Here is a 13,490-nt window from a genome sequence, read left to right as displayed (position 1 = left end):
TTTTTTTTTTTGTGGTATGCGGGCCTCTCACTGTTGTGGCCTCTCCCGTTGCGGAGCACAGGCTCCGGAAGTGCAGGCTCAGTGGCCATGGCTCACAGGCCCAGCCGCTCCACGGCATGTGGGATCTTCCCGGACTGGGGCACGAACCCATGTCCCCTGCATCGGCAGGCGGACTCTCAACCACTGCGCCACCAGGGAAGCCCTCCCTCTGCTATATTTTGGAAGAGTTTGAGAAGGATAGGTGTTAGCTCTTCTCTAAATGTTTGATAGAATTCGCCTGTGATGCTATCTGGTCCTGGGCTTTTGTTTGTTGGAAGATTTTTAATCACAGTCTCAATTTCAGTGCTTGTGATTGGTCTGTTTATATTTTGTATTTCTTCCTGGTTTAGTCTCAGAAGGTTGTGCTTTTCTAAGAATTTGTCCATTTCTTCCAGGTTGTCCATTTTATTGGCATATAGTTGCTTCTAGTAATCTCTCATGATCTTTTGTATTTCTGCAGTGTCAGTTGTTACTTCTTTTTCATTTCTAGTTCTGTTGATTTGAGTCTTCTCCCTTTTTTTCTTGATGAGTCTAGCTAATGGTTTATCAGTTTTGTTCATCTTCTTAAAGAACCAGCTTTTAGTTTTATTGATCTTTGCCCTCGTTTCCTTCATTTCTTTTTCATTTATTTCTAATCTGATCTTTATGATTTCTTTCCTTCTGCTAACTTTGGGGTATTTTTGTTCTTCTTTCTCTAATTGCTTTAGGTGTAGGGTTAGGTTGTTCATTTGAGATGTTTCTTGTTTCTTGAGGTAGGATTGTATTGCTATAAACTTCCCTCTTAGAACTGCTTTTGCTGCATCCCATAGAATTTGGGTCGTCGTGTTTTCATTGTCATTTGTTTCTAGGTATTTTTTGATTTCCTCTTTGATTTCTTCAGTAATCTCTTAGTTATTTAGTAGTGTATTGTTTAGCCTCCATGTGTTTGTATATTTTATAGTTTTTTTTTCCTGTAGGTGATATCTAGTCTCATAGTGTTGTGGTTGGAAAAGATACTTGATATTATTTCAATTTTCTTAAATTTACCATGGCTTGATTTGTGACCCAAGATATAATCTATCCTGGAGAATGTTACATGAGTACTTGGAAGAGAGTGTATTCTGTTGTTTTTGGATGAAATATCCTCTAAATATCAATTAAGTCCATCTTGTTCAATGTGTCATTTAAAGCTGTGTTTCCTTATTTATTTTCATTTTGGATGATCTGTCCATTGGTGAAAGTGGGGTGTTAAAGTCTCCTACTATTATTTTGTTACTGTCGATTTCCCCTTTTACGGCTGTTAGCATTTGCATTATGTATTGAGGTGCTCCTATGTTGGGTGCGTATTTACAATTGTTATATCTTCTTCTTGGATCGACCCCTTGATCATTATGTAGTGTCCTTCTTTGTCTCTTGTAATAGTCTTTATTTTAAAGTCTATTTTGTCTGATATGAGAATTGCTACTTCAGCTTTCTTTTGATTTCCATTTTCATGGAATATCTTCTTCCATCCTCTCATTTTCAGTCTGTATGTGTCCCTAGGTCTGAAGTGGGTCTCTTGTAGACAGCATATATACGGGTCTTGATTTTGTATCCATTCAGCCAGTCTATATCTTTTGGTTAGAGTATTTAATCCATTTACATTTAAGGTAATTATCAATATGTATGTTCTTATTACCATTTTCTTAGTTGTTTTGGGTTTGTTATTGTAGGTCTTTTCCTTCTCTTGTGTTTCCTGCCTAGAGAAGTTACTTTAGTATTTGCTGTAAAGCAGGCTTGGTGGTGCTGAATTCTCTTAACTTTTGCTTGTCTGTAAAGGTTTTAATTTCTCCAGCAAATCTGAATGAGATGCTTGCTGGGTAGAGTATTCTTGGTTGTAGGTTTTTCCCTTTCATCACTTTAAATATGTCCTGCCACTCCCTTCTGGCTTGCAGGGTTTCTGCTGAAAGATCAGCTGTTAACCTTATGGGGGTTCCCTTGTATGCTATTTGTTGCTTTTCCCTTGCTGCTTTTAATATTTTTCTTTGTATTTAATTTTTGATAGTTTGATTAATATGTGTCTTGGTGTGTTTCTCCTTGGATTTATCCTGTATGGGACTCTCTGCACTTCCTGGAGTTGATTGACTATTTCCTTTCCCATGTAAGGGAAGTTTTCAACTATAATCTCTTCAAATATTTTCTCAGACCCTTTCTTTTTCTCTTCTTCTGGGACCCGTATAATTTGAATGTTGGTGTGTTTAATGTCCCAGAGGTCTCTGAGACTGTCCTCAATTCTTTTCATTGTTTTTTCTTTACTCTGCTCTGTGGTAGTTATTTCCACTATTTTATCTTCCAGGCCACTTATCCGTTCTTCTGCCTCAGTTATTCTGCTATTGTTTCCTTCTAGAGAATTTTCAATTTCATTTATTGTGTTGCTTATAATTTTTGTTTGCTCTTTAGTTCTTCTAGGTCTTTGTTAAACGTTTCTTGTATTTTCTCCATTCTATTTCCAAGATTTTTCATCATCTTCAGTATCATAACTCTGAATTCTTTTTCAGGTAGACTGCCTATTTCCTCATCATTTGTTTGGTCTGGTGGGTTTTTACCTTGCTCCTTCATCTGCTGCATATTTCTCTGTCTTCTCATTTTGTTTAACTTACTGTGTTTGGGGTCTCCTCTTCACAAGCTGCAGGTTTGTAGTTCCCATTCTTTTTGATATCTGCCCTCAGTGGGTGAGGTTGGTCCAGTGGCTTGTGTAGGCTTCCTGGTGGAGGGGACTGGTGCCTGTGTTCTGGTGGGTGGGGCTGGATTGTCCTTCTGGTGTGCAGGGCTGCATCCAGTGGTGTGTTTTGGGGTGTCTGTCAACTTAGTATGATTTTAGGCAGCCTCTCTGCTAATGGGTGGGGTTTTGTTCCTGTCTTGCTAGTTGATTGGCATGGGACATCCAGCACTGGAGCTTCCTGGCTGTTGGGTGGAGCTGGGTCTTAGCATTGAGATGGAGATCTCTGCGAATGCTCTCGCCGATTGATATGGGGCTGGGAGGTCTCTGGTGGTCCAGTATCCTGAACTCGGCTCTCCCACCTCAGAGGCTCAGACCTGACACCAGACCAGAGCGCCAAGACCCTGTCGGCCACACGGCTCCAAACTCCAGAACTCCACACTTCAGTGATCCCCCCTCTAGACCTGTCTCATAATTTTTTATTGTGTTTTGGGCATTTTGTATACAAGAACAATAGGGACTGAAGCAAATAATTTACCCAGAACGTGCATGCCTCTTCTTCTTTCAGGCTGCTAAATATGGGGCTGATTCTATCTGATCTGTAGTTGAATTGGCTATGGGCTTTGTTGCAGCTTTAGTTTGACTCAGCTTGTACTGGCTTTAAATATTCTGAGGGGAGGATCAGGACTTTTCTTTCAGCAGGGTTTGAGATCTGAGCACTGGCACAATTCTCAACATCTCTTTGTGCTGTTAACTTTCTGAACCATATGAGGTCTTTTTAATTTATAGCCCATTTGCCCATCTAGGTCACTGGTTATTTCTCTTTATAGTACTGCTCTCAGCTTTTGGTACCTCAGGAGAGTTTTTCTTTGCTTCTTTGCTCTAATCATAGATTTTGGAAGGCAGCTGCCTTATCATTTGTGAAGGAGTAGGATGCCCCAGAGTTGTTCCTCTATGCTCTGCTGCCCCTGACTTCAGTAGTTGAAAGCCCATAGCATTCCAGAATGATTTCTTCTCAGCTTTTCTACCCCCTACCTTCAATAGCTGAAGCCTATAGTGCCTTGAGTGGACTTATCTCAGATTTCCTGCCATGTTCTCAGCCTTTGGTAGCTGAAAAGTTGGAGAACTTTGGATGAATTTCTGTCATCTGTTCTCCCCCACCCCTCCTGCCTTGGCATGTAGTTGCTTCGAACTTGCTGGGAGTCCAACACATTTCAGGAGGTTCTCTTTCCGGTCTGCCGCCCCTAGCTTTTAGTATGCTAATCATGGTCTTGAAGAAGTCTTGTAGGAAAGAGATGGCAGATGCGTGCAGGCTTGCTCTGTGTCTGGAGCTCCTTGGAATTCTAATATATTATGCTAACCCACACATGGCTATTAGAAGTTAAAGTTCAGAAGTCTGCTTTTTGGGGTTTACTTCACTTTGCTTTCTTTTTTCCATTTGTAGTCTTCTTATGAGTATGTGTGTATTATCATATTTATTGAGATATAGTTTAAATATATATAAAATTGATCATTTTTAAATGTACAGTTTGATGAGTTTTGACAACTGCATAAAGTCATGTAACTATCACCACAATCCAGATTTAAGGCATTTCCATCACTCCAAAAAGTTCCTTTCTGCCCCCTTTTTCACTCAGTCGCCTTCCCTCATCCCCAGTCCTTGGCAACCACTGATCAGATTTCTGTCCCTATAATTTCATCTTTTCCATAATACTATGTAAGTAAAATAATTTGATACATAGACTTTTCAGTCTGGATTCTTAATATTATGCTTGTGACGTTTATCCATGTTGTTGCATGTATCAGTAGTTGGCTCCTTCTTATTGCTGAATAATATCCCATTGTATGGATGTATAGTCAGTTCTGCTATAATGCTTGTTTAGAAAATGTGAATTTATTCCGATACGATTAAAATATTAGGAAACAAGTTGAGCATAACACAAATTATTCCATTTGCTTACATGTGATTTTATCCGTGAAAAACATCAGGTGAACAAGCCTCACAGGAATACACAACACACACACGCGCGCACACACCCCCCTCAAATACCTACTAGCTACCTCTGTTCACTGCATGCGTTATGAGCCATACTCATCCACAACTGGAGTTACAACTTTCTGGCTTCAGACAACCCTCTTTCTACCACTTTACAATAACTCACAAGCTGTAACCCTCTGACTCTCACTGCCACAAGCAAACTTCAGGTCTTTTTCAAAGTTAAGTGGCATAGTTGTTGTAGTATTTATGTTAACTATTTAACATGTGTAAAACTGTGCTATCATTTTTATTAGCTTCCTATTTTTCCAATGTGTCACTGATGAACTGTTGGAGTGTTGTGGCCTCAACCCTATTTTCCTGTAACCCTGTAGTTTTTATTGCATGATTTCTTATAGTGCAGTGATTTTTAGGGATGTACGTTTCATGTTATAGCAGAATAACTGTACCACAATTTGCTTATCCATCCACCACTTGAATATTTGAGTTCTATTTTGAATGAAGTTTGGGGATGTTTTGAATAAAACTCTCACAAACATTTGTGTACAAGTCTTTGGACATAAGAGATAAAAATAGTGGGAAGTCTGAGGGAGCAAATGTAAGGGTCCTGATGTGGATGGAATCTTGACCGTGTCTGCAGATAGGAGAACTTGGCATGGAGCTCATTCTTCATGTGCACCCCAACCTCCCTGGAGACTTGCTTTATTCAGTGCCACCAAGACCTCCTCTGGATGAACATTTATTTTCAGTTCTAATAGCAGGAAGGAAATATAATGGGAAAAGGGAAAACTTTAATGTCTTTTAGAAGCAAAATTATGTATTCAATACACTTAAGTATGTAATATATTTGTTATTTTTCTTATTTTTTCTTGATATGTGAAGAATATTAACCATTATACAAGTTGTGTATATCTTTTCTGAAGTTGGGGCCATACTTGTGATTTCTTATCTAAGTTGCAGAGTTCTGGTGTAATCTTTTTTTAAAATTAATTAATTAATTTATGGCTGTGCTGGGTCTTTGTTGCTGCTCATGGGCTTTCTCTAGTTGTGGTTGTGGCCACCAGGGAAGTCCCTCTGGTGTAGTCTTATGAGTACTTATTCTCCTTTATTTTCCAGCCCTAGGCAGTGTCACTCCCCTCCATCTTCCTGAAATTTTCTGTGTAATTTAATAAGATGTTGGTTGGGATTTATCCTACTTCAAAACGCTGTTGTCTCATCCAAAAAAGACCTTTCCGTATACCCCCTCCACAGACGATATCCCTGGAGTTGGCAGGACTAGCCCTATACTTCATTACATCCCTCCAGTCTACTGAAGCAGGAGATTGAAGAGAAGGGGGAGGAGAGAATCATTGCCCAGGGTAGGGAATGTTATTGCTTCACTACTCCCATAAAAGCAAATGAGAGGGGCTTCCCTGGTGGTGCAGTGGTTAAGAATCTGCCTGCCAATGCAGGGAACACGGGTTTGAGCCCTGGTCCGGGAAGATCCCACATGCCATGGAGCAACTAAGCCCGTGTACCACAACTACTGAGCCTGCGCTCTAGAGCCCACGAGCCACAACTACTGAAGCCCGTGCACCTAGAGCCCGTGCTCTGCAACAAGAGAAGACACCGCAATGAGAAGCCCGCGCACCACAACGAAGAGTAGCCCCCGCTCACCGCAACTAGACAAAGCCTGCGTGCAGCAACAAAGACCCAATGCAGTCAAAAATAAAATAAATAATATAAATAAATTTAAAAAAAAAAAAGCAAATGAGAGAACTCCAAGGGAAATACTTGCAGAGATTGGACGTGCCATCAAAGAAGGAGGGAGTCTTCTCAATACCTAGGTGGAGCCAACATAAACAGTATATTTGCTGATGTGCCCTGAGTGTACCTGAGTAGGGGTAAGGGGAGGGGAGAGAGATGGCAAGCAGAGAGACTTTGCCTACACTCTGACTTTTGCTTGATAAGCATGAGCAAAGTGAAGATGCCATAAGAGGTGGAGGGACTTGAACCGTCTTGCCTTTGCCCACCCAAGTAGATGATCTCTTGGTTAGCTGGAAGCAGAGTAGCAACATCAGGGAACAGGGAATGTCAGGTTAAATCTGTGCCAGGTGGAACAACACCTTGAGAGACAGGGATCTGATGGTTAAGACCATGTGACATGGATGGACCCAGGTTTATCCAGCACTGCTAACTACATAGCCATAAGGAAGTTAATCTAAACCCTCTGAACTTCTGTCTCCTCATCTGTCAACTGGAGGAGCAACAGCATTTGCATCATAGTAACATTCTGAGGATGAAATGAGCCAATACATGAGAATTATTATTTTTATATACCACATTTCCTTTATTCATGTTTTAGTTGAAGTATAGTTGATTTACAGTGCTGTGTTAGTTTCAGGTGTACAGCACAGTGATTCAGTTATATATATATATATATATATATAGTTATATATATATATATATATATATATATTCTTTTTCAGATTATTTCCCTTATAGCTTATTAAGAAATACTGAGTATAGTTCCCTGTGCTATACAATAGGTCTTTGTTGGTTATCTATTTTATATATAGGAGTGTGTATCTGTTAATCCCAAACTCCTAATTTATTCACCCCCTTCCCCCCGTTGGTAACCATAAGTTTGTTTTCTATGTCTGTGTGTCTATGAAAATTCTTAATTCATATTAGACTCTGAATAAATATGTCATTATTCTCAAGAAAGATTGATTTATTTTTTTTCAAAAAGCAAAGGTGCACATGAAGGAATGTCTTGCTTTTTTGTTCATGTAAAGTGCTGATTTTATTTTAGGAAATAGAAATTACAGTTTAATTTATAACATAATATTTTGGCTTTAGCTTTCTAGGATGCTGTCTCCATTGTAAGGCATAATGTCATTAAGGTGGCATGTCTTCTCTTTTTTTGTCTTTTCTCACTCTTCCAGTTTTCCTAAACTTCCCCTTTCATTCTTCTCAATCAGAATTATTGATGATCAAGGAAACAACATAATGGCCAGAAGTCCAAGGCTTACTTTCATTTCATTTTATTTTATTTATTTCTTTATTTTATAAATCCATCTATTTATTCATTCATTCTTGGCTGTGTTGTGTCCTTCCTGCTGAGCGCGGGTTTTCTCTAGCTGTGGCAAGCCGGGGCCACTCCTCGTTGCGGTGCACGGGCCTCTCATTGAGACGGCCTCTCGGGTGGTGGAGGCGCCCGGGCTTCAGCAGTTGTGGCATATGAGCTCAGCAGTTGTGGCTCACAGGCTCTAGAGCGCGGGCTCAGCAGCCGTGGCGCAGGGGCTTAGTTGCCCCGCGGAATGTGGGATCCTCCTGGACCAGGGCCCCAACCGTGTCCCCTGCATTGGCAGGCGACTCTTAACCGCTGCGCCACCAGGGAAGTCCTCCCAAGGCTTACCTTTAAATAAATAAAAGTATCTTCATTATTCAAAGGGTTATAACATAGTGCAAAGTCCAAATATTTGTTGAAAAATGAATATTTATAAAGTCTTGTTTGTTGATGGATTTGGCCCAATATCTAGAGAGAAGATTTAGCACAAGCACCCAACATCACCTTGAACAAGTATGTACTATGTGATTTCTTGGAGAAAACGTTCAGTAGAAAACATGTTTCCAATTTTGAATTACATTAATAAAGATGAAATAATTTAAATAAATTAAAATTTAAACATGGAAGACTCCAGAGTTTGGTTAGTAGGAGGTGGGGTTTAGACCCATAAAAGAGAGTTGCTGGGTCCCATTCTTCTGGCTCAGGTTTCTGCTTCCTAATCTACTGATGGATTTGGCTCTTTCTTTCCGGACCCCTCAGATTCAACTCCAGGCTCTTGATGTAATCCTGGACCCAGACATCACTGGGGTTGGCACAGACCAGCTGATCTCTTTTAGTATGGAAGCTATGAAGAAGAGCAGAATGATTAAGGACACAACCAGCAGGGAGATTTCTTGGCCATGATGACCCCTTCGTTCTTTCTGACTTGACATCTCAGGATCTGTCACTTTCTCAGCAATCAGCTCTCATACCTCAGGAACCCCAATTTCCTTGACAGTCTCATGGGGATTTCCTCAAATAGCTTCCCTCCTGCTCTCTCTTCTTCTTGGCATTTAGTTATTTTTTATTGAAGCATAGTTGATGTACAGTATTATACAAGTTACAGGTATACAGTACAGTGATTCACAATTTTGAGGTTATACTTCATTTATAGTTATTATAAAATATTGGCTATATTCCCTGCATTGTACAATATACCCTTGTAGCTTTTTTTTTTTTTGAGACAGTGGTACAAGATCTTTTATTATTATTATTTTTTACCACCCCCCCAACCCCGCTTTCCCCCCTCGGTGTCCATATGTTTCTCCTCTCCTTGTATCTTATTTTATACATAATAGTTTGTACCTCTTAAACCCCTACTCCTATATTGCCCCTCCACCCTCCTGCTGCTCTCTTCTTTTTGCACCTGGCCAACTCTTCCTGGTTCCGTGCTGGGTCTGGACTGGCTCAGAAAACACCTCAGAGTCTCTTCTGTATCTGTGATGGACTCAGAGACAGTATTTCTACCATGGTGCCCAATCTACTTCTCTATACTCACGCAGGCAGCTCCCCTCTATGGGGCTTCCCAGTTTCTCATCCCAAGAATAAGCAGGACGAGTGGCCCTTACGGGACATTGGCTTAGAGCCCTGGCGGCTGCTACAAAATCAGCAGGAGGCTGAGGAGAAGGCACAGCAAGACACTGAATCATTGGAAAGCCAAACAACCTCAACTTCTCCTTGCCTTCCACCCACAAAAGGTCAGAAGGAACTAGAAAGACATAACATTTCTTAAAATTGGGGAACTTAAATGAACTGGGGCGTGTGGTTTTTCCTAATAAATTTCCCCTCACTCTCTATCTCTCCATTTTGGCTTTTATTCTTACTCTTTAGGGGACTTAGCTCACTAAAATGCCTACCATCTTTTGGAGGAGGGAATTTCATCTAGCCCATGATGTCACAAAACAACAGAGATCAAACCTGAGATATCTCTTATGTCTCCACAACAACAGGGCTTTTGGGAATAGCTGACATGAATCTAAACTTACCTGCACCAATGGGAAATAACTAGACCTGGAGTATGCCTCTTGCCAATTATTCAGTGAATATGGCCTCAATTATCTTATTTATAAAGTGGAATTAACCTGCCTTGTTCTTTCTCCCTGAACCACTTGGTAGAATATGATAACCTGGGCACTTTTGAAAGAGAGACCGCCTTGGGTTCAAGCCCTGGCCTTTTTTCTTGGAAGACGGAAACCGGGGGTGACTGGAGGGGAATATTTAGTAATAGCGTTGGTGTCAAGCTGTGAGTTGCACAACTCAGGGCTGTCAACACCCTTTGGTTAACAGAGGGGTTCAGAGCATCTGCACGAATGGCTCAATTTCTCCATTGGTTGGGGACACTTCTGATGAAATAATTTGTTTTCTGAGGTCTTTCTGAAGAATCCTTAGTTAGTGGGTGGCCGGGAGCTTGTATTGCGACAGGCCTCCTTTCAAGGACAGATGTATCTGTGAACTGTGTGCTGACTGTTGCTCCCCTACAGAGCAGAAGGTGCTGATGTTCTTTCACAACTGACTTGACTGCATAGGTGTGATATATATGACGATGCCACAAGCAGTCCAGTTTAAAGATAACCCTCACCATCTGGGCTGGAAGATCCACTTCTAACATAGCTTCCTTGGTCATGTCTGGTGCCTGGGCTAGGACAGTTGCAGGACAGGCTCACCTGGGACTGTCAACTGGAGCTGTGTATATGTGGCCCTTCCAGATGGCAGTCTTAGGGGTCAAAGATGACTGTTCCTGGTGAATAAGGTGGAACCTGAATAGTTTTTTATGACCTAGCCACAGAAATCCCATTGTACCTCTTCCAACATAATCTATTGGTCAAAGTTGTCACAAGCCTGTCCAGATTCAAGGAGAGAGGAACTAGACTCCTACCTCTCCATGAGAGGAGTGTCAAAGAAATCTTGGCCATGTTTTAAAAGCACCATAGTATCATTTTATCTGTAAGTATTTGTATTAGCTTCTTATTTTTTATGTTTATATATTGTAAAAAATTTTAATTGAAGTTGATTAAATCAATGTAGTTGATTTATAATATCGTCTAAGATTCAGGTGTACAGCACAGTGATTCAGTTGTATTAGATCCTTGTTACTGCTGTAACAAATGACCCCAAACTCAGTGGCTTAAAACAACACAAATTTATTTCAAAAGTCTGAAATGGGTCTCACTGGGTTAAAATCAAGGTGTCTGCAGGGCTGCCTTCCTTTTTGGAGGCTCCAAGAGAGGATCCATTTCCTTGTCTTTTTTGGCTTCTAGAAATTGCCCACATTCCTTATCTGTAGCCAGCAATTTCTGGTCAAGTCTTTCTCACATTGCATCACTCCGACTCTGACACTCCTGCCACCCTTATAAGGATCCTTGTGATTACATTGGGCCCACACAGATAATGCAGGGTAATCTCCCCATCTCAAAGTCAGTTGATAGCAATCTTGATTCCTCCTTGCTGTGTAATGTAACATAGGTTACAGGTTCTCTAGAGCACAGGTTCTAGAGATTAGGACGTGGACCTCTTTGGGAGGGGGGTCATTATTCTGCCTACTGCACTATTTCAACCTTTATCTTTAAAAAATAAGGATTAAAAAAAAAATCACAAAACCATTGCTTATTTGCCATCTGCATATCCTCTTCAGTGAAATGTCTGTTCATGACCTTTGTCCATTTTCTAATTGGATTGTTTGTTTACTGTTGAGATTTGAGAATTCTTTATATATTCCAAATACAAGTCCTTTGTCAAATATGTTGTTTGTAGACATTTCCTCCCATTCTATAGCTTGTCTTTTCATCTTCTTGACTGGGTCTTTTGAAGAGCAAAAGTTTAAAATTGATGAGGTCCAATTTATCAATTTTTCATTTTATGGGTTGTGCTTTTGGTATCAAAGCTGAAAACTTTTTGCCTTGTCTTAGGTCCCGAAGATTTTTTCTTATGTTTTTTCCTAAAAGTTTTGTAGTTTTATGTGTTACATTTTAGTCCATGATCCATTTTGAGTAAATTTTTGTGTAAGATGGGAAGTTAAGGTCAAGGTTTTTTGGTTTTGTTTGTTTGATTTTGTTCTATGGATGTCCAGTTTCTCTGGCACCATTTGTTAAAAAGTTACTCTTTCGCCATTATCTCTTCCATTATTATTTGGTAGAACTTGCTTTTGAAGCCAAATAGGTAAGAAGATTTTTTTTTTTTTTGCAAAGGATTTAAATTACTGATGTTAATTCCTTAATAGAAATAACACCATTCATATTTTCCATATATTTTTGTTACATAGACTTCTCATGTCAGTAAATTATATTTCTGATAAGGGAGAAAAGGGACTATACTCCAAAGGAACAGCAAAATTTAGCAAGCATGTACCAGCCTGAGCTGGGAGATTACCTTGGGTTTGGATTTTGAGGATGCTTGATCAAGGAAGCTGGAACACAAGAATGGATTGAGGGAGCTTATTGACCAGGGGGTTCTCTTTCTGGATATAGGCTATAACTTCCTGGCAAGGATCCCAGAGGTTGGTGCAAATTTGCAGCCAGGAAAGCTCCAGAAGCCTGGAGAAAACAATAGTTCATGCTGAGTGAAGTTAAAATACTTGAATTGCCATGACAGATGGAGAAGGAAGGGATGAAAATGACCATGGAAGTGGGCATGCTGGAGTAGATATACCATGTGAGGCTGAAAGACCCATCAGATTATGTTCCATGGGAAGTCCCAGAGAACACACTATTCATCAAAGCCATAAGGATTCACTGGTGAGACAGGCACCAGCATCAGTTGTATTTCTCCTCTGTAGGCTAGGACTGATGGTAGGAGTGGCTGTCACAAAACTTGGCCCACTGATAGCAATGGGGATGATGCCTTCCCTCCTTCCCTCCTTGAATCTTCAGAATTATATCTTTCATCAGTTTTGTAAAACTTTTAGCCATTATCCCTTCAGATCCATTTGCTGTCTTATTCTCTCTCTCCTCTCATTTTGAGATTCCAATTAACCAGATGACAGATGCCCTACTCTATCCTCTATGTTCTCTTATCTTCTTTTTTTGTAATTTTTTATTCTTCTGTTTCTCCTTGCTTCACTTTGATATGTTTTAAATTTACCGATATTTCTTCAGTTGGGTTTAATCTGCTCTGAGTTTTTATTTCAGTTTTTGCATTTTTCGGTTCCAGAATTTATTTCCGACTTTTACAAATCTGCAATGATACTCATTATAGTTTCCAGTTCCTTGCCAAAAAGCTCAAGCTTCTTTGTAAGGCATTAGCATTAACATCTGGGATCATGTTTAAAAACATTTTAGAGTTTGAGATTTTCTAAACCACCCAGGTGACTGGAGCTGGCCTCCTGTCTGTTCAAGGGATGGTTCTCTTCTAATTTACTTTTACTCCTAAGCCATCAGCCCAAACAGAGGAAGGTTTCTTACAGTCCCTTCACTTGGGCAAACCTGGACTTTGTTTTCCTGCAGCCTGGCAAGGCTGAGAAATGTTCAGCTCACCTTCTTAGCCACCTCTTCTGAATTGCAAACATCCTCAGTCTAGAAGAGGTCTCAGTGCCAGGCTCACATCTCTGGATTTCTATCCTCTATGGGGTCTTAAATCAGTAATTCCTTACTTCTCATTTGCTGAGGTAGGCTGTCTCTTATTAGAGAATTGTGCATTCCTGGTAACTCTGCTTCAGGTGGAACACTGAGAGACAACTTCCTAGTGTTTAATTA

General features: G+C 40.3%; 1 protein-coding gene across 1 annotated transcript in view; it reads left to right on the top strand.

Annotated features, from left to right (window-relative positions):
* Nucleotides 1-13,490, top strand: part of LOC113609775 (C-C motif chemokine 4) — a 76,102-nt gene that overhangs the window by 17,232 nt on the left and 45,380 nt on the right. The gene's annotated exons all lie outside the window — the stretch shown is intronic.

Source organism: Aethalodelphis obliquidens, unplaced genomic scaffold (genome assembly GCF_003676395.1).
Source record: "Aethalodelphis obliquidens isolate GAN/ISIS:26980383/991018 unplaced genomic scaffold, ASM367639v1 scaffold58, whole genome shotgun sequence".
NCBI lineage: Eukaryota > Metazoa > Chordata > Mammalia > Artiodactyla > Delphinidae > Aethalodelphis > Aethalodelphis obliquidens.
Note: the sequence above shows the minus strand (reverse complement) of the source record. Positions and strands in the feature narration are given on the sequence as shown.